The 21,821-nt window shown below is 45.6% G+C and overlaps 1 protein-coding gene across 1 annotated transcript in view; it reads right to left on the minus strand.

Moving 5' to 3' along the window:
* Window positions 1-21,821, minus strand: part of SSH2 (slingshot protein phosphatase 2) — an 88,296-nt gene that overhangs the window by 59,564 nt on the left and 6,911 nt on the right. The gene's annotated exons all lie outside the window — the stretch shown is intronic.

Here is a 21,821-nt window from a genome sequence, read left to right on the forward strand (position 1 = left end):
TATGACCAGAAAGGAGAAATTTGACATATTATGCTGCTTTAGATGAGATATTAATATGCACAAACTCTAATGTGCTGTGGAATTTTACTAGGCCTACCTACTACAGCCCAAAGCAATACCTCAGCAGAGAGATCTCAGCAATTAATTCTGCTTCACAGTGCATTTATATACACTGCCAGGCTCTAGAGATAGGGTACAGGATCTGTTGTATCAGTGAGAACTTACTATGTTTGTGCAGGTCCACAGGGAAAAAGCATTTTAAAACATACCAAGGGTTTTGTCAGGGCAGGGGCATCCCATGAAAACCAGAGTTCAGACAGAGAAAGGAAAAAGATAATTTTGTTCTTGGTTGATCTGGGCTTCCCTCCTGCAGGTCTCCTTTGACAATCCTGCCAGAACACAAGTTCCAATTGAGTTCCCTGTGGGTTTACAAGAAGCTGACTTAGGGGAGCTAGAGAAAGAGGTCAAAAGGGAGGGGAAGATGTTTCATTACATGTAGAATTGCTAAAGACATGATGGGGTTTTTGAATAAAAAGTGTGTATTTAGCTAGAGAACAAGTTCCTCCAACTCCACAGTAAGGCAAAACAACTGAAAGAGCCCTTGAAATCTCGTTTGTACTGCTCAGGAACTCGAGCTATGCAAACATTTTTAGTATTATAATGAACAGCCATTTCTACCTGCCAAGAAAAATCCTTGTCACAGCAATTGGCAAGCCTGGTGTGCCATAGCCATAAGTCCCACAAATGACAGGAGAAGATCCTGAAATATGTAGATCATTATCTTAGCTCCCCTCAAAATTCAGCCCTAAGGAGCTCAGTGTGGAGGAGGCCAGACATGGCCCAATTAATCACCATCTGTCTCTGCTGAAACTCTTACATCTCTTTGATACCAGACATAAATGTAGCAGGTTTGTGTGAGGAGCACATTCACTCAGAATATAACTGACTACAAAAACAGAACTGTAGACAAGTGTGATTTGAGCAAGAGACCCATTGCCAGTACCTGGGATGCTGTCTGGAACCAAACTAACCTTCAGCAGCCTCCTCCTCATCAGCAACTCTGACCAGCCTGCAGCCTATTCCTTCCCTGGACCTCATGTTTGGTCCTGGATTTAAAGAGTGGTCAGATTCAGGTATCTGAACCACCTTCACCCCATCCTTCTACAAATGCATCCATGTGTGACCGTGTTCACTGAGGTCCGAGGATGAGGGAAGAGACGAGGATCTGACTCCATGTTTCAGAACGCTTGATTTAGTATTTTATGATATATATTATATTAAAACTATACTAAAATAATACAAGAAAGAATTTCATCAGAAGTCTAGCTAAGAATAGAAAAAGAAAGAATGATAACAAAGGCTTGTGTCTCAGACAGAAAGTCCGGACAGCTGGACTGTGATTGGCCATTAATTAGAACAACCACATGAGACCAATCACTGATCCACCTGTTGCATTCCACAGCAGCAGATAACCATTGTTTACACTTTGTTCCTGAGGCCTCTCAGCTTCTCAGGAGAAAAAATCCTAAGGAAAGGATTTTTCATGAAAGATGTCTGTGACATCCATGGACACAGGGCTCAAAGAAGATACAGCCAATGCTCCTGTGTTTCACATATTCCACTCCAGGTGGCTGCTGCAGTGCTGCGGTCGCTGTGAAATCCTGCAGGCACAGAACATCCCCAGGCGCCCGTGGGAGCGCAGGCGGCTGCAGTGGCGGCTCCTCCCGCTAGAGGGGAGGGCAGGACAGCGCTGTGCCCGCTCAGGTGCCGCTCCGGGGAGGGAGGAGCAGCTCCGAGGGGACACGGCCCCAGCACTGCCACGGCCCCAGTAGTGACACCGCTCCAGCACTGCCACGGCCCCAGCAGTGACACCGCTCCAGCACTGCCACCGCTCCAGCACTGACACGGCCCCAGCATTGCCACGGCCCCAGCACTGACACCGCTCCAGCACTGCCACCGCTCCAGCACTGCCACCGCTCCAGCACTGCCACGGCCCCAGCACTGACACCGCTCCAGCACTGACACCGCTCCAGCACTGACACAGCCCCAGCATTGCCACGGCCCCAGCACTGCCACCGCTCCAGCACTGCCACGGCCCCAGCACTCACACAGCCCCAGCACTGCCACGGCTCCAGCAGTGACACGGCCCCAGCACTGACACGGCTCCAGCACTGACACCGCTCCAGCACTGACACGGCTCCAGGACTGACACGGCCCCAGCACTGACACGGCCCCAGCAGTGACACCGCTCCAGCACTGACACCGCTCCAGCACTGACACGGCTCCAGGACTGACACAGCCCCAGCACTGCCACGGCTCCAGCAGTGACACGGCCCCAGCACTGACACGGCTCCAGCACTGACACCGCTCCAGCACTGCCACGGCCCCAGCACTGACACGGCCCCAGCACTGACACGGCCCCAGCACTGCCACGGCCCCAGCACTGACACGGCCCCAGCAGTGACACCGCTCCAGCACTGCCACGGCCCCAGCACTGACACGGCCCCAGCACTGACACGGCCCCAGCACTGCCACGGCTCCAGCACTGCCACGGCCCCAGCACTGACACGGCCCCAGCACTGACACAGCCCCAGCACTGCCACGGCCCCAGCACTGCCACGGCCCCAGCACTGACACGGCCCCAGCACTGACACCGCTCCAGCACTGACACGGCTCCAGGACTGACACAGCCCCAGCACTGCCACGGCCCCAGCAGTGACACGGCTCCAGCACTCACACAGCCCCAGCACTGCCACGGCCCCAGCACTGACACGGCCCCAGCACTGACACGGCTCCAGGACTCACACAGCCCCAGCATTGACACGGCCCCAGCACTGACACGGCCCCAGCACTGACACGGCTCCAGGACTCACACAGCCCCAGCATTGACACGGCCCCAGCACTGACACGGCTCCAGGACTCACACCGCTCCAGCACTGACACCCCTCCAGCACTGACACAGCCTCAGCACTGACAGAGCCCTCAAACCAGCACCTCCACGCTTTCTCGGCATTTCCAGCCTGTTTCCAAAGGCGAAGAAGTACTGCTGCCAGTACAACAATTTAGCCAAGATGCGGCTCAAACATTCCTTCCTGAGGACATCTTTGAGAAGGAACATGCTCGGACAACATCCTTGGAAAGTGAATGCAGCCATTTGGAGGCGTGACACCACTCCAGCTTTCACAGCTGCCTTTGCACAGGTATTGACAGGAACTTTGGATGCTGCCCCAGCTCTGGGTTCCCTGCAGCGCCCGTGATGTGACCACAGTGACAGACCCAAGAAATGGCAGCTGCCACAAATGCTCCTTGGAGATTCCCGATGCTGCATTGCTCCAGCCTCAAACCAACCTCCTCCACCAGGCTGCACAGAGGAGGAAGCTGAGCAGCACTGATGAGCTCCAGAGGGAGTCATGCCCTGCTTTCCTTGACCAGAAACAGAGGCCTCAGGGGAAATGGAAGGAATGAGTCGCATAGCTCTAAACTAGGCCACGATATTAAATGCAGTTTAAAGTGAAAGATGAAAAATTCCATCTCTGCTCCTTTCAGGCCATGTAGGACAGAATATGCAAAACATTAATCCTGTTTGTGCTTTGATCCACTGCCAACTATCTGTCATCAAAAGGGCAAGGGAGAGGAGAGAAATTTTGGAGAGCTGTTCTGTTCTATACAATGGGAGTCACTCCATGTCACGCAAACAATTCTGCTCTTATAAATCTCCTTTTTGCAGACTGATGTAATGATAAACAAGATTCAATCTCCTCTCTTATGTACGGGGACTGGAGCTGTCTGCTTGGATTTAACATCAGGAACATCACAGCAAGTTCCTGTACTGTAAGATATGATTATTAGCCTAAGTCATGCGCCTAATAATCACTACATTTCTATTACCCAAGGAACATTTCACACAGACTACACCCTAAAAAAACATCTTTCAAAGCTTAAAAGGATTCTCATTTAGTAACTGCTGGCTATGTATGATTTTATGCCAGCATACCTGATTGTATAGACAATGCCTGGGAAGTGTTTTTATCAGGAGTGAGTGGTCACAGCTAGCAAATACCAAAAGAGCACCAACAATTTAGAGAGTTTTCACCCCTTAAGTCAACATCTTGCTTGTAGGGTGAACACTTGAGACACTACAGAAAATTAGTTAATATAGATCCTCCCCAAATCCACAGCAACATTCAGATGTATCCACTCCATCAGAGGAGCTTTTCACTTAACACAGTCAAACGTCCACCATGTGGACAGCTTTGGACTCAGTCCCAAAGGAGGAACTACAAAGCAAAGGACTGTAATTAAGTGAGCAGTCTCCCAGCTCCCTGCCTCTATCCCATCCAGTTGTTCAGACACACACTAAGTGTCTCTGAGCCGAACATGACCTTTCCTGGGAAGAAGGCAGCTGCCTCAGTCAAATCAGAGGCTGTGCAACCAGGCACTGACCCAGTGGTTAAACCATGCAAATGCTCCTTTCACAGCATCCAGCAGTGTCCCAGTGTCCCTTTGTTTGGGCTGTAGCCACGCAGAGCACTGCACGCTTCTCCGTACGGGAGCTCTCCTCATGAGCCAGCAAATATTAAGCAAGTCAGTACAAAAGCCACCCTCCCACAACTATTTCCCAACACATGGATAACCCAGTCTGGTCAAGTCTTGCAGAGGGTGCCACTGCTGCAGCCACAGCCTCTCCTCTAATGCAACACAAGGCACACAGAGATAAGAGCATCCATGGACAATCAGATTCCTTAGGGCTCAACTCAACTCCTGACACAAACACGTGGTGACAGTGGAGATGCCCTGGGGTACCCAGCATCTACATGGAACTGGCATCAGATGCCCAAAGAAGCAACTCAGTGGAGGCTTAGGAAGTCCAAGGGATGAAGATCTGTGCATGGACATCACACAGAACTGAAGTTCAATGCCTTCCAAGATGAAATATTTGATAGATTCCTGTTCAACAGCAGACCTTGCACAAAGCTGGTCCTATCAGTAATCTCAAATCATCTGCTGGAACAAAGCAAGACAAATGTTTGAGTCACACTGCCAAATATCTATTACACATTTCTGTAGCAGAGGGACTTTTCTGCAGTAGTCTGAGTTGTATCAATCTCTTAAATAAACTGTGTGAGCAAAAAGCCCACACATGCTGCATTTGCAGCATGGCTGAAGTGCCAGCAACAACACTGCCTGGGAAAACAGAATGAGGGCTGACTCCAAAACCTGGGTTGATAAAAGGTTCCCTGTTTCTTGCAAGAAGCCCAAGACTACACACAAATTCACTGGGGTTTGAGGGGAGATCCAGAACCACAGCAGGTACCACTTCCAGTCTGACCATGTCTAGTAGCAGTTTGGTACTAAAAAGGGTCACTTGGTCACCAAAAAATGGACATTCAGAGTCTGCAAATTCCACAGCTGAAACATGGAGAACCAGAAACCTGTGGCAGTTTGTGTGAACCAATTTACTCAGTGTATTTTGGAAACCATCAGTTTGGTTACAATGTGCAAGTACTCACTAATAGAGGATAGGTCTCAAAGCTGAACTGAAAACCAGTTCACTTCAGACTCCATCAGTCTCTGGAGGTGGTTAACCTTAATCACGAATAAAAATTATGAAACTAATTCATAAAGTCACCTAGCATGCTCCGGAGAGGAAGCTTACTGCTACTTTTTGAAATACTTCTATCTGCCATCAAACACATTTTAAAGTAGAAGCTACTCCCAGGAAGCCTTTAGGTTTGACATAAAAGTTCTTCAAAAAGCTGAGCAAACCAGGCCACAAACGAGAAAGGGGAGAACTGCACTGTGTTTTGCATAGAGCTTTTACCTCTCCTGAGCCATAGGGATAAGGGATAAAGAAGCATTTCTCCAGCCATTGCTCTCTCACCCCTCACCATTTGCATGAAATGTTTTGAATGAATGCTGTTTTCCTCCTCACATGTCTTCTGGATTTGAGGCTCCACATAAGCAGTAGCTTTCTGCAGCCAAGTGTTTATTCAGAGGTTGGCATTCCTTCTAGATTGTTTTCTGTATCACTTTGCTATGTCAGTAATTGGTATATTTAGGTCAAAGACATTGTGCTCCTGCTTGGGAGAGAGAAAAAAACAAGTTCCTTATCAAAGCTTTCATCTTCCCGCTGGAGCAAGGAGATTTATGCAAACCTTGTTTAGATTAGCACTCACTAAAAACTGCAGAACTAAAACTCAGACACTTCAAGACAAAAATTACAAGCCTTCAACTGGTACAACAAGAGTTAGGATGAGAAATACAGTGTGACACAGCCTGCTACACTACACCACAAGAAAAGATTAAAAAGCAGATTACTGTCAACTGAATTTCGGCAGTGAAATCAGCCTGCCTGATGAGGAGTATAACAGCTTTTGCCTTAATCAGAGACCCACCTAAGGGGAACAAAAAAATCCCCATACATTGCAGATATATATTCACTTTAAATATCCCTACATCAAACATGTATTAATATAATTTTTCTCTCTAAAACTGTGTAGTAGTACATAATTTCTAGCCACTTACAGACACTAAGGAAAAAAAACCCAGCAGATCTATGGTCTCCTTGAATAGACCTTCCCCCTGACTTTCAGAAGGCCCTTCAGCACCCTGCAAGTATGACAGAAAAGACAGGTATTTAATGTAATTATGATGCTTTGCTGGATTTAATGCCTACCAAAACCCTAAAGGTACCTGCTTAATCTTCTTTTAGGCAAAGCTAGTGACATTGTAATCTGGAAATCTTAGAATCTAGGAGCATTTGTTTCCCTGGAACAGTAACAAATGCTCATGGTAATGGGCCAAGTGTGAGAAGACTCAGTGGCTGTAAAACACAGGCACTGGAACTCCAGTTTTCATACTGGAAACTGTTGCTGACGTCAAGGTTTGACTAAGACCAAGTCAAAGATATGCATGTGTACACTGGTGAATCCCAGGGCAGGGCTTCTACCCAGCCAACAGTCTGTGATTAAAATGAAATCCCAGCTCCACAGGTCACCGCAACGAGCAGCCGTTCATTAACCACTCATGCAGGCTGACACATTCACCTGCATGAAATTGTCCCTCTGCAATTAAACACGATGGACATTCACACCTCAGACCCTCTCCAGTCACTGCCTGTTAAAACACAGACCTTACTCAACCTCCCAACGCCCTCCAGAGCTCCCAGAGCAGCCTTGGCCATGCACCTCCTCACCCACAGGGTTGACACCTTCACCTCAGAAGCTGGGCCTGTTTCCAGCTGGAGGGAGACAGAGACTCTCCTCAACTGCTGCATTAAAAATGTGGCAGCTAGAATTAAACAAGATTGAAGGAGCCTGAAAAGCAAACTGGCTAATGAGCCATATGCAGGGAAGTTGGAGACCTGGAACTGCAGCTGACACTCTTTTACCATCCATGAGCAATAGGAAAGCATTACAAGGAATAAGGACATAGATCAGACACGGCAGATGCACACCACCAGCTTCTGGGTTAAATTACTTTCCCATTGACACAAACAAGCATTTAAAAGTGTTTTTAAGAGAGGAAAATATTTGGTTTTCACTCATGCTGAAAGGCTATTTTAGGAGGAGGAGGGTGGAAGGAAGGGAGGTACACGGCAAAGGGAAGGGTCTTTGTCTTGCAATCAGCCATCTTCCTGTTAGCATCTAGTTTACCTTGGTGCACGCTCATTTGTATCCCTGCGGGAGTTATCTCAATTAAAAATCAGGGAGTTATTCTAGGGCTCTGATCAAGTTGTAACTCCAGAGCTTTGACTCTTCCAGAATGTACAGTAGGGTCACTAAAGCAATGCTGATCCACCTGCAACATACATGAAATATATTATTCCTATAATGGAACAAGAATAGAGCTATTTGGATACCACTTCTACTTATGTCATAGATGTGTCCATAAAATGAAGCTGTGCCAGCACAGCCTTCTTGTTAAAAATCTAATTCCTGGTCAGCAGCAGCATAACCAGGCACAGTTTTTTCATTTTGACAGCTTGCCTCAAATTCCACAGACTGAAGCACACGCAGCCATCCCTGAGACGTGTTTCAGCTGCACCCTCACCCCACACCAGCCCGCAGAGCCCAGGGGCTGCCTGTAACACAAAGGCATCCTTCTCCCTGCCAGAACGCTACAGGAGACTCTCACCCACTCAGCTCCTCTGAGATCCAATCCCTGCAAGTCCCTGTCAAATCTCCTCTTGACGTAAGGAACACACAACACAGAGAATTAGGAGCAGCGCAGAAATCTTCGTGACCTACCCAAAATAAAAGCACCAGCAGCCAGGCCACTCAGGGATCTTGGCATATTGCATCAATAATTAAGAGATGATTTTCTGGATGAAAGATATTCTCAAAGGGGGAAGTTATTTAACACTTATGAAGATGAAATAAAGACTCTGAAAAGAGAACAGAGCAACACTCAATCTTCGCAAATTCCACAATGCTCAACCTTTAAAAAGCAGGGAGGAAATCATTAATATTTCTAATTCTTTACATTGCTTAACCTGAATCTGTGTTCAACGTTATAATTATGAGTTGCAAATTGTTACCTAGCACTTGTGAGAAAAATAACAAAAAAAAGGAGTATCCAAGCAACTACATTGTGCAGCGTGTCTGGATGCAGCAGCATCTGCGTTGGCACTCACAGGCTGCTATTGCATAACGCTGGATTCAAGCAGGAGCACAGCCGGGGAGGCTCTGCTCTATTGCAGTGACATATCTAGAACAGAAGTGGCTGGTAGAGCTTTAACAGCAGGAGTTTAGACTCTAGATCAGAACAGGAATTGGCAGCAAAGTCCCTTCACCTCTAGCCTCCGTTTGGGTAAGGAAAAATGCCCGAGTGTTTCAGGCAAAACTTCAAAAGGAATTGCTGGGACAGCTTTCTGTGCATGCAGGACACAAAGCAGAGTCTGTGGAGAGCAGAGGGAAAGGAACGCCTGGAGATATTCCCTGGCAAGACACTGCAGAGAGAATCACAAGGTACAGAGCGTACTCCTTGTTCACATCCGCCATCCCCGGGGCGCACAGCAGCCTCCCAGCTGCCCCACTTCTGCCAGGGGACTACTGCTGCTACAACTGGGACATAACACTTATAAACTACTCAGATTCCCTCACTTCTTCACAAAATACACCCAGGTATTAGTCTCATGTGGTTGGAACTAAAGCCAGAGCAATTTTCTTGCCTGACCCAAGCTGGTTTAGAGGCTCTCACACGCTATTTCTCTGCAGTAGGGTTCTGCCTACACTCTTCCAGCACTCTATGCCTACAGCAACTGGAGATCCAAGGGTATAGAGAGTTTCTGAGGGACCAAAAGGCAGCAAATATAACACCTCCTCAACAGAGACTGAAGAAAAAAAAAAAAAAACGAAAAAGGAAAATGAAGCTAGGGAGTAGAACAGGGTTTTCTGGATGAGTCAAATACTAGCAGAACAATGTTGCATAACGAGTGCCCCTTGACTTTTGTTATTTCTCCCAGCCAGCTCCTCCAAAAATCTATTTGTTATTGTTTATTTGGGTATCAGTCCAAATTGCTGTGGGAGGAGAGAAGAGAAGAGGATATGCTGTCAAGCTATTAATTCTAGCACTGTAGTCATTTAGCACTCTCCCACTATTAACGAATCAAGTGTCCTGTTTACTGCAACATTCTCTAGAGCCAGCCTGAAAGTTAAATACAAAACCAGATGTTAATTAGCCTCTTGCAAAAGCGACTCCAGCACTGTTTCTCCTCAGCCAGGATGAATTCTGCCTTTGCTTATTTACCCACTGCTCTGTCCAGAGCAGCAGTGCCGTGTCACGTCTCTCCGGAGCAGGCAGGAGCCGGGGAAGCAGGAGCCCAGCAAGCAGCACACAGCTGGGAGCATCACTCTTGAAATTCAAGCCTCTGTGAAACATTATATTGTAATAAAGGCCAGGCTGTGTCAAAAGCCAGGAGCGACTGTGGCCACCATCCATCCTCCCATTCTTCCAGGATAGAAGTCACTTTTCTACACGAGTGCATCAGTAACAGGAGAAAAGCTGTACTCAAGCAGAATGCAGGGTCATGTTTGGTTATTTCCCTCTCTCAGGAAGGGAGAACCACTGGCAGCAGGTACAGCTTGACCTGTCAAAGGGACACACTTCCATACAGCCACCTGCCCTCACTCTGTGCCAAACCTCGCTGTTCCCTGGGGCAGGAATGTTTGAGGCAGAAGCCCACTGTCCAGAACAGCCTTTAACAGAAGGACACAAACGGTGCCAAAGGCAAAGGAACCACATTAGTCTTGGCACAAGGCTGGATTTGCCTGACCCCAGGAAGTTCAATGGATGTATCAGATTTGCAGCCCTGTGGTACTTGTCTGTATAATCCCAGCCTCCTTTGTGCCATCTGTTTCCCCTTCGGCAGACTGGCCATTAGAGACTCAATGCTAAAACTCGTGTCTCCTTAGTAACAGGTTTTTGTTGATCTCCCCCGCGCCTCCAAATCTTTCTATCAATCCGGTAATCTAGCAGGATTTTCCCTGCAGGGGATACATAACAGCATCAGTGGAAAAAAAATATATATGGGACAACAGAAACACTTTAAAGGCAAGGGTAGAAGGTGTAAAAGGGGTGTGCATGAAGCTACAAGAGTTACAAGTCTATGGAAACCAGATGTTCTCATTATATTGGAGCAAGCCACCAACAAACCTTCCCTGTGCCAGGTTTGAGATCTCATCTGAGCACTCAGTCCTTTACCAGTTTTTTTTTCTTTAAGAGTTGCCAGTTGTAAACAATTTCCCATCAATACAAAAGTCTTCAGAGAAAACATCTTACACAAACCCCACATCCTTCAGACCATCCTCTCCAAGATCTCAAAGGTAAAAACACTGCCTATCTCAATGCTGTGCAGGTAAGAAAGGACTGTATTCCCTGTCTATAGAGACTGGCTCTCTTACCAAAGATTTTAAGTCACTGATTGCTGGCTGCTTTTGGTTCCTTAATCCCTAAATCCCCACACTCTCTTCTTGAGGTTAATCCAGTTAAAACTCTCCTTTCCCTTTGGCTAGTGCCTTGCATAAATAACCACCTGAAGAGCAGAGCTGCAGAAGCCAATGCTCAGAGTATGGCACTTCCCAGAACTCTGTCCCACTGCAAAAGACAGCGTAAAGTTCTTGTTGTTGCCTATGCCAGAAAAGGAAATCAAGATTAGCTAGGTAAGGGCAAAAGGCACTCCTTATGGATTGCTTAAATCAGCAGGAATCAATCATCCAGTCCAATCCAAATCCTCTAGTTGCTTTCTGCCTTAAGATAACTAGAAACAGGTTTATGTTATACTAAGATAAAGCAGCCTTAAACCAGAGTAAGCCCTTATGTGAAAACCTCTCCTTTTTGGGAGGAAAGGAGAAGTTGCCTTTGAGGTCAGCTCTAAATGAGCTACAATTACAGCCATATAGGCCATATGGGATTTGGAAAAGCAACACAGATCAGCGAAAGAAAATCACCTCTGTAGACTCTGCCTGGCTGGTCTGGCGCAGGCAGCTCCCTTGGCACTGAGCCCGTGGGCAGGAGAGTGAAAGCAGCACTAGGACAGGGAGCCAGCCCTCACCCTCAGCCTGCCAGGAGAGGCCAGTGCCATACACAGCCCAGCACATGCAGACCATGAGGACGGTCTCACTACGCACAAAACATCAACAGTCTGACCCAGCAAAAAACAAAATACACCCAGTGAGGGCACAGAGGATTTGACTCCTACAGTGCAGAGAAAGCCAGGACAAGTGGGTAAATGAAAGTGTGCCCTTTTCTGACAGGTGAGACCCTACCCACTTCCAGTGGCACTCGTCTCCCCTGGGAGAGAGCCCTGAGTAACATGGCACCATCCTCTGGGCAGGCAGCAAGTGGGTGTGCAAGAGAAGTCCTTAAGCTGGGACAGGTTTTAGGTCAGTGACACAATTGACCACATGGATCCTGCCCCCACAGCCCCCACGTGTATCTGTGCGTCTTACTCCCATTGTGAAGCTGGGCCAGATGCTCTGGGGCAGCAGGCCCTGCCTGCCAGAGTCAAAACACTGCACATGGGCTCCCTGCTGCATGCCAAGCCCTCCAAGGCATGCACTGGAGCCAGGACTCAGACCATAAGCTCTTTGTGTTCCTGGTCATTCACAACCAAGAGAAAGAGAAATCTGGTTTTGAGGACTGTTTATCAGCCTAGTGATTCCAAGATCCTCAGTCTCAAGAGCAGAGAATATGAACAGCCCCCTCAGCTTGCTGCCTAACCAAAGGGACAGCAAGCAGGGCATGCATTCTGCCTCCCAGGGCAGAGCAGTCACACCGAGTGAGGAGTGTGGGGTAGGAGGACAAAGCAAGGAGCCTGCACAGCTCTGCAGTGCAGCACGTCTCCAGCTCCATTCACGCGGATATGGAAAGCCGCCGCTCAGTCTCTGGTGCATATTTAAATGCTCATTCTGAATGGCCAATTAGTCAGAAGTGGAATGTTTCTGCATTCACAGAGGAGCTATTTTAAGATTACATTATGCTCTCTGCTTCCATTAATAGGTACAAATAAAAAAAAGGAAAGGCGTTACACCCAGTAATGCATTTGTCTCAGACTTGAGTGCTGCATGTCCAAAATCCCAGTGCCAGCACAGGAAAGTTGATGAGTTCTGTTATTGACAGGCCACATTCCTCTTCACGGCTCCAGAGATCACCCAGTCATCAGGTTTGCCAAATCTTGATGGAACAAGTCAAATCTCTGTGTTCACTGGCCACCTCTGCTGCAGGCCTGTCAACCTGCATCTTCCAGAGCTGTGTTGAACCCCCGTGGAAGTCACCACACTGAAAGAAGTTAAACCAGACTAGAGCAGCATCTCACGTGTCCTGCAGCAACGGAGGAGGCTGACCCAGATACTCTCATTCCAGACACCACTTTCCCTGCTCGTGTTGCTCCCCAGGGCTGCCTTCACTCAACCATAACCAGTGCACATCTATACCTCTCTCCAGAGCCTCTGGATCCCCTTCCAGGCCCTGGGGGACCACAGATATTTGACAAGCTGAAAGTTCACAGAAACTCATTTTGGAGTAAACAGAGAACTCTCAGGTTCTTTAAGCTAACAAAACTCAAATCACTAAATGCTGTTGAGCTTTCATGAAAAACAAAGGCAGTTTTAGGGAGAACACACATTTATGTTTGGCCAAGACCGACCCCTCCCAATCTCTCCTGCATGTGTTAGGAATGCAGCTGTATCCATAACATCCACACACAATCATCCATCAACTCCCACATCCAGATTTGTTTCTTCCACCCTCTCCAAGCCTGGACTGTGATATCAGGGTTTGATCAGTGTGGTTTTTTGAGGAGGGGGACTGGAGGAGTTGAGAAGGGAAGCATGGATACAAGCATTTTGCCAAACATCTCACAGAAGTTCCTTGCCAATGCCACAGCGGACATTATTTTAATTCCAAAAATCAATAATCTTAACACGGGGCAGATTGAGTAGAGTTAATTTTCTGTCAAAGGTTTTGCTTTCACTAATAGGTTTATTCAGATCATTTTGAAGATCAGAACCACAGAATCCAACAGGTACAGGTATAATAAATCTCATTAAAGCCAGAGCAGGTCATCCCTCTGATGAACTTAAGCTGTAGATCCTTCTAATACTCTTGAAGAAAGCTTGGGTGACCAGCCAAACGAGGATTCCCTCAGCTCACAAATCCACATCTTCTGAGCCAAGTGGAAATACTGTATGAGCTAAGGAAAACAGAGTTTTGTGTGTGGGTTGGTTTTTTTTTTTAAATAATGTGAAGAGCAAGCAAAAAGTCTCAAATTATGCAGCAAAAATGAGAGAGTCAGAGCTGAAAATAAAATCCAACTTGGTGGAAAAAAGGTGATATAAAAACATTGTATTAAACCAATGTTACTTTGATGTTGGATTCAAATCTAAAGAAATGCTTAGCCCACGCAGACATAAAAACTACAAAAAACCCTCATAGTATGGGAACTGTATAAGGTACAGCTCTGCTGAAACATGATTTACACAAATGCAGAGGGGGAAATGCAGAGGACTCAACAGCAGTAGCAGCATATATACATAAATGTATGTGTATGTGTGTGTGTGTGTGTATATATAAATGAAAACCAGCATTACATGATGTCAGCAAAATAAACAGGATGCCCAATGCTGGAAAGTGCTTCTTAAAACAAACCTAAAACAAACCTTGTGAGTCCTCACTCCTGGGAGGGCTCTGCTTCCACTGGACACAGACATCACAGGCAGGCAGTGGGACAAGGAGCTGGAGACTCACTGATAGCACTTTTAATGCTCCAAAACTTTGGCCATCGTGGAGAAACCAAAAATTCTTGGCACAGATGCAGTCATTTCAACTTTGTTCATTTTACTGCAGTAATAAAGATATTGCTTTACAGATGCCACAGTCGATATATGCAAAAAATGTGGATCAGAAAGACAGTTTCTAACTTTCTCAGCTAAGGCACCCACCCATCAAGGATTAAAAAAATCTTTTCTCCCAAGATGTTAAGGTATTTCTTTTACCAAAGCATTGGGTTTTCCTGATTTTTAACAAGGGTAGTAAGAGAAAAACTCAGCTTTTAATGCAGAAAACGCTTCTGTGAAACTATGGAAGAGGCAGAAAATCCTGGGTTGCATTTAACTAGGGAACAAGGTCACAAATTAAGCAGTCTGAGAATTTCTGGTAGCTTAGCCCTGAATTAGTTCCCCCCCATTTTTTTTTTTTTTTCCCTCCCAACCCCCTCCACTACTTAGCTCAAAATGCAAGACCAACAAGAACACATGATACAGCCTGCATTGGTACAGGCAAATACATGGCTAAGTCACAGGAGCACATTCTTGAGAGCTCATAAACCATCACATGACAAACATCACAAGAAGTCAATTTACTAAACTCAATTTAAACTTGAAGAAGTTAATAATAATAAAAGCCACAATGGGAATGTCTCTTAGAGAAGGAGAAGCTGCACTTGAAAAGACAGCAACAAACAACAAAGCCAAGATCAGTTCTCATGTTATTTGAAACTTTTGATTTCTAGTGCTACACATGCAAGCCAGTATTGCTTACAAGTCCCTGATAAATACTTGTAGTTACACAGCTTACAGCAAAAGCTGACCAGCAGCCAGTGAAGATCTTATCAATAACCCTCTCACAAACATACAAATATTGAATTTTATTGCAAGCACTTGAGCTAAATCTTTCCTGATTCTACATGTCTGAAAACCAGCAGCCTGTTCATTTGCTGTAAAGCTGGTAGGTATGAGTGACTTCTTTTTCAACAGGAGGACATGCAAGGCACAATCCTCCTTAGCTGTCACAAAGTATTGACAGCTATTCAGAACACGCACAAGCTCTGCTTCCAGCTCCAAGCAGACAAATGGAAATAAAAGCAGAACTGCCTCTTAACAAGCTGTCATTGTACAAACTGATGTTCGTGCTTTACCTGCATTGATTTCTGCACCAGGACAAAGGAACTTGTTTTTTAATTACAAGAACCATTTTCATTGGAAAAGTCTCAAAGCTACACGAACACTTTATCCTGACAATTTAATTAGGGATTGGTCCAATTCTAGTGCTCAGCATCCAGGGATCCTGAAGGCTCTTAACTGTTTAAAAAGGTTGCAGTGATCTGCAGGCCTACCATCAAACAGATCACTGTAGACTCATCCTTGGGATTAAGTCATCTCTATTTGTGAGCCCTTATGAGATGATCTGTTACAGAGCGTAAGTACTGCATGAAAGCCTCTTCAAGGCCTTCACCACCATCTGTGAATTACATTATTAACAATGGTATGAACTTCCTAAGAGCATCTGGTTCTCTCCCCACCCCCTTCTCAGATCACTGGGAAGAGCTCTTCAGTATCAAAACAGGCACAGGCAAAGCTGTTTTCCTCTTTTCCATGCTTCCCTACCTCCTCCCACCCTTCAGCAGCAGAGGATAGATGGGGCTCAGCTCTCCATTTCCATGCCCTGCACGTTTTCTGCACAACCCTTGTTATTGTTAAATAAGGATGGACAAAAACAACTCCATGATGGGTGTACCACAGGCATTTTACTGGGAAAAGAGGAAGTTTATTTCATCATTTTGCAGAGGCAGCATCTGAAGTATGCTGAGAACTGTGCTGAGGCACGACGGGGACTGCACAGTCCCACCCCAGGACTCACTTCCCACCAGCACAATTCCTGACATTAACCAAAACCAGGCAGCAGCCACTCAGCCAGCTTCAACAGTTACTGCTGAAGCAATAACTTTTGAGATGCAAAGAAGTATTTTGTCATCCCAATTCTTCTCCCACCAAGGATGTTTTAGTAGTTGATTCTGAAATCATGCCAGCGTCTTGTAAACAAGAAGGAGGAAGAAGCAGCATCGCCTGGGACATTGGAGCACACTCTCCACTGAACTTTGCACAGAGTTCACATCAAACAGCCTCCTTGGCTGCTCTAAGGGATCATTTACTCTTGCAGGAACGGAGCCTTCCTATCTTGTTTTCTACTGCTTGTTCTTCAAGCCCAGCTTCTCCTCTTGCTCTCTAAGTAGGGCTTCTCGTTGCCTCAACTCTCTGTGCTCACCAGCAGCCGTTTTTCCACTCTGTTTTGCACAATACCATTCTTCAGTTGCACAACAGTTTGCAATTCAGGCATCGTTTACAGCCCTGTAACACACAGCATCTTCCTCTGTCTTAAGCTAGCAGCAGTGTTTCTTGAAAGAAAAGAGCAACATTATGGGCAGCTCCATAAAGACTTGCATTCAGAGGGAAACAGAATCCAAAACTAACAATCCTGCAATGTGCAGTAACAGGCAGAAAATACTGGGTGGAGGGAGGAAGACAAAACTGTTTCTGCACAAATGCACATGAACCCTTCTAACAAACTGTTTCTCTTATGCCCATGTTTCAAATCAGATACATGTTGATGTGCTCGGACAGTTGCATCTAGAATGTGCTGCTACTGTAATTAAAGGAAAATACAAAATTTCTTCAAGTTTATAAAATAATAGGCAAGTATTTGGGGTCACCATGAGTCCAGTGTTGCCCGAATTCATGCCCTTTGTGTGGGCTGTAAGAGGAAGTCTCAGCTACTGCTGCTGACCTCAAGCTGCAGGAGGGGAGGAAGCCTCCAGGGTTGTTCTGCCAGGGTTTAATCTCATTATGGTCACTCAGCTTTGGCATCAGGCAGGTCAAGATGAAGATGGACCACTACCCAAACTTCTGGGAAAGCACAGGGCTGTGTTTTCACACAGCCATTTAAAAAAGTCAAGGGAGCCACAAGAAAATTAAGCAAGTTTTATGAGTGGCTGGGATGAATGGCTTGACAATAGAATCTTGTCTTATTCCCTGCAGTTTATTGGGAGGGATGCAGGGAGAAGAAAAGTCAAGAAGCTGCCAAGTGTCAGAGCAAATTAGTGGCAATTAGAGATAGGTTCTGCCAAGCCCAGGTCCCAGCATACAGTGGGAGTATGGTGTCTTATCAACAGGACCTTTGTAACTCTGGTATCTAGAACAGTGGCAACTAAAATTGGAAAGAATTCCCATCTTTCAAACAGTATGTACAGGTGATCATGTAATCAAATTAATTAATATTTTGCTAAATCAGTGCATTGAATATTACCCGATGAGCTCATTTTTGGAGGCAGTTCAACGCCTCACTTCTAGGACTGATGTCAGTGTCACATGCTTGGAGAGGATCAGTCTGCAGCTGGATATTTTAAAGCCTTCTATTAGGAGCATAGAAAAGTCAGCGGATTTCAACAGCATCAACCAATGAATTTTTGTTTTATCACAACAATTTAGTCACCAGACCCCACTGTCAATAGCTCTGTGAGAATATCAGGCCATTTCAGACACTTCAAACCACCAGACGGAAACTGAAGAGCGCAGCAACTGAGTTGTTCCAACAGAGAAAGTTGTGTTTCAACAGGAAAGGAAATCAACAGAAAGACAAGGAAACGGGAAACTCTCATTCTGACTGGCTCCTGATAAAATAATTAACCTTTGCGAAACTAAACTCAGCAGCTGTAAAAATACATAAACAAACAAACAGTAGCAGAGCAAAGGGTGTTGAGCATCAGCAGCACAAATGCTCCAGGCAGCAACATTCAACCCTGAGTTCAAATCCCATTCACTCACAGACCAACTGTGATGTCATCCTTTATTCTGACATAATGCAGGATGTCACTGCAGTTCAGTGGCAAGTGTTCATGCAGGATCTGTGAAGTCTCCGCACTTTGATGCTCGCTGCTTGCACTTTGTACCAACAAGCAGGAACAGATTTGCATTACACAAATAAGCCGTGTCTTTATTGTGCAACTGCATGCGACTTTTTTGGAGAAAAACAATGCTCAAATACAAGGAGTGCTGTGTGCATCAGGCTGCAGAGTGGGTGGCAGTGATGTTGTCAGGAAGCACCGCTTACCTCCACACCCATTGACTTCAGCAGAAGGCTACATACGAAAAGTCTCTGAAGATGAAGCTCAAGTGCTCCCTAACCCATGGCGCTGTCCATACACTATACTTAAGAAAGAGACAAAACAAAAACCACAGAAGTGAAGCAGCATGAAATTGCAGGGTTTGGGTTTTTAGTTCTTAAAGACTCTTGCAGTCCTTGTTCCAGTTAAGAAACCCAACTCTAAACCCATCAGTTGTGAGCAAGCCCTTCCCTACATTGCCTGAGCTTTTGCCATGTCTGGGGTGTAGGATGAGAACCATGGTGTTTAATGCATGCTTAGAGCGCTCCCAGAAGACCTTGGATGAAGATGTGTTAAAGCTTCACAGTCAACTCAGCTGTTAAATTGTTCAGTGAGACTGCCTAGGTCAGTCAGGGGCTGTACCAAACCCCACTGCCCTCACATGCAGCACAGGACATGACCCATTTTAAAGATCCCTGGAAACTTTTGTCCATAAAGTTCACAAACTCCACATGGACAGATCAGTTCACCCTCACCCAGGCTACTAATTTAATTTGTAATAGTTTTAAGAACAGGAGAGTCAAAGGCAGGAAGGCCTAAGCCTCCGCGAATGTGAAGCCCCATCCACAGGACTGCAGAGCAAGGAGCAGCTCAGGACCCTCCAGAGGAGCTGGCAGACACAGATATTTGAACTTCAGCATGTGACAGACCCTCCTTGCACTCTGTGAACTTATGGGAGGATAAACATCTTTGGTGCCCAGGCTGCAGATGGGGTCAGGGAAGGTTTCTATAACCAAGACAAACTCCCAGTACTCCTAGCAGTTAACTCCAGAGGCATGTGACTATTTTCAGATTGCAGCTTTTATCCTGGTCACAGAAAGACAAGACTAGAGGAAATAACAAGATCCTTACATGCCCAAGCTCTCATTTAGCTGCTTGTGGTTCAGCAAAGCATTCCCTCTCATTTTAAGATGAGGCTTATAAATTCAGTGTACCCCAAAGATTTCAAAGTGAGCAGAATGCATCCTTCATTCCAAACTAACCCATCTCAGCCAGAATTCCTCCATACAGAATTCCATTTTTTTCCAGAGGTTTGAAGCTATTTGGCAGTTGTATGACACTGGGACCAGCCTGAACATTTCTCTTTCTCTCTTTTTTTTTTAATTTTAGACTTAATGTAGCATGTAGTCTCAGAAAGGTTTACAATGCAGCCTTTTGTAGTTAACTTGCTCCAAGCTGGGCCACTGCCAGGTTGTTATCAATGACATTTTAAGGCAGATGAATGAAGTTCTTATTACGGTGACAAGCAGAATTGTGATATGGCACATGCATACACTGAAAGAAGAGAGCTTGCTATTAGTTTGTCAGGTTAATAAATAAACAGCGATTTCATGAATAAAAGCCTTTTATTAGGAAACAAATGAACAAAATTAATATTTATAAAGCTTTAGTGGTTTAGAGCACCCTTTAAAATAAGATTATTCATTTCAGTCACAGTCACCATCATGGATTAGAGATTCTTGAACACAGCTTCCCCTCCTAATTCTCTTATCATAGCAGCGCAAGCAAAAGCAAAGCTCTGCCTTCTGAACTGTTCAGGCCAGACTCAGTTTGAGATTGACAATCCTGAAGGCCCATGACAGCAAACATTTTTGTTACATCTCCAGGACTGCAGCTAAAGACTGCACCTGTTGGAAGAACTGTTGGTTCCTTATCACAGCAGGAAATTCTCACGTTTTACACAGCGTGCTTCCACACCACACAGAGCACTGAACCTGTGCCAAGCCACAAAGAGCAAGGCTGCACGTCAGACAAACCATCAGCACTCAGCCAGGAAATCACTCCCCATCTGCCCCCAGAAGAGAATGTGCACCAAAACCCTGCTGGTATCTCTCACCCTTCAGGGTTCTTCAGCATCTCCCACAGCACATGCAGAGAATGCTCACCACCAAAGTGAAGTTTAAGGAGGGTGGAGTATGTCCAGGATGTCCCACTTCTCAGCAAGCAAATGAAATTCTGACACAGACTGCTTCTCACCTCAAGCTCTCTCTGTCTTGTACTCCCTTCGGCTCAAGGCATTCTGTGCTCACTTGTCCTAAAATCAAACTTGCAAGTTTAAATTTTAAAGAAGCTGAGTAATTTTGGGTTGGGGTTTGTGGGGCTGTTTGCAAGGAGGGGGCTGTTTAGTTTTGGTTTTGTTGGGTTTTTTATTACTTTACTTTTTAAATGGGGCACTTCTCAAATTCAGGACCAAGACATGAGCAAGTGCTCAAGCTTAAAAATTTATTTTGGCTCATGCCATCTTCTCCTCAAATACTAAAAAAAAAACGTTCTCAAACTTTTCCCTTCTCCTCAAGGCAAAGTCAAGCTTGAACTTCCTCAGTCATATGAGAAGCAGATAGAAACTGCCCCAAAATAACTGCCTCAGCCATGTATGGTCAACATGAACAGATCTAAGTTAAACAGAGCTTCCTCCCCACCAGAGCAGTTTCTGGTTTATGTGTAAAGGAGAAAAATTCCACTTCAAGGACCAGAAGTGTGGGTTGCAGAAGCATGTGGCACAGTTGTTATCTTTGCAGCATGATGCACAAGATGAAGCCAGGGATCTGTAAAGTCTTTGTGAAAAATATTCACTTCACCCACTGAGACTGTGCAAACTCTGTTCCAGTCATACTATAAATGTTAACTAGTAATACCTCCCTTGCCTTAAAGTATCCTACAACTATGGGCAGCTTTTGGGAAGGGGGTTGAAAACATGCTCTGCTCATATTGGTTTTCCCTGATAATCTCTAATTTGAGATACAGGAGCAGAGCAGAAGCTGCACTGAAGGACAATTCCCTCCCAGCACCAAGGCAGCCACACAGCCAAGTGCTGAGGGATGCAGTGGCAGGCAAACACTAAAAGCAAGAGATAATATATTAATATTTGATTCCCATCTGCAACTGTACTGACAAGTTCATGAATATTAAACTCGATCCACACTACAGGGGTAGCTACTGTCTCAAGATTCATTAAGAGGTGGAATTCAGGCTTTCACATTCTAATAACTGCAGCTGAACCAAAATACTACCAAGGAGGAAGAAACACCACAAAGAACAAAAAGGTCTAAGTTGTCCTGTTTCACTTCACTTTTTCAATTCACAAGCTTGCTCCCCCATGTAAGCACAACTCAGCTGAAAAAAAAACCAGAGCAAACTCGCAGTAATCAAACTCACTAGATGTTACATTAAAAAAAAAAATGGTTAAAGTGTGAATTAAATAGCTGTTAACCATTCTGCAATGTTAAAGGGCAAAGGGGAGGCTGTCATTTCAAGGTTTGCACTTCACTCACTCAGGAAGACAATACATCACCTAGCTGTTTCCTACCACATCTTGAAGCACTGTATTTAAATGCAGTGGTTACAGCATCTCTGAAGAACATGCCCAGAGCTGTTTGTCTTTAAA

The sequence above is a fragment of the Molothrus aeneus genome, chromosome 20 (assembly GCF_037042795.1).
Source record: "Molothrus aeneus isolate 106 chromosome 20, BPBGC_Maene_1.0, whole genome shotgun sequence".
Classification (NCBI taxonomy): domain Eukaryota; kingdom Metazoa; phylum Chordata; class Aves; order Passeriformes; family Icteridae; genus Molothrus; species Molothrus aeneus.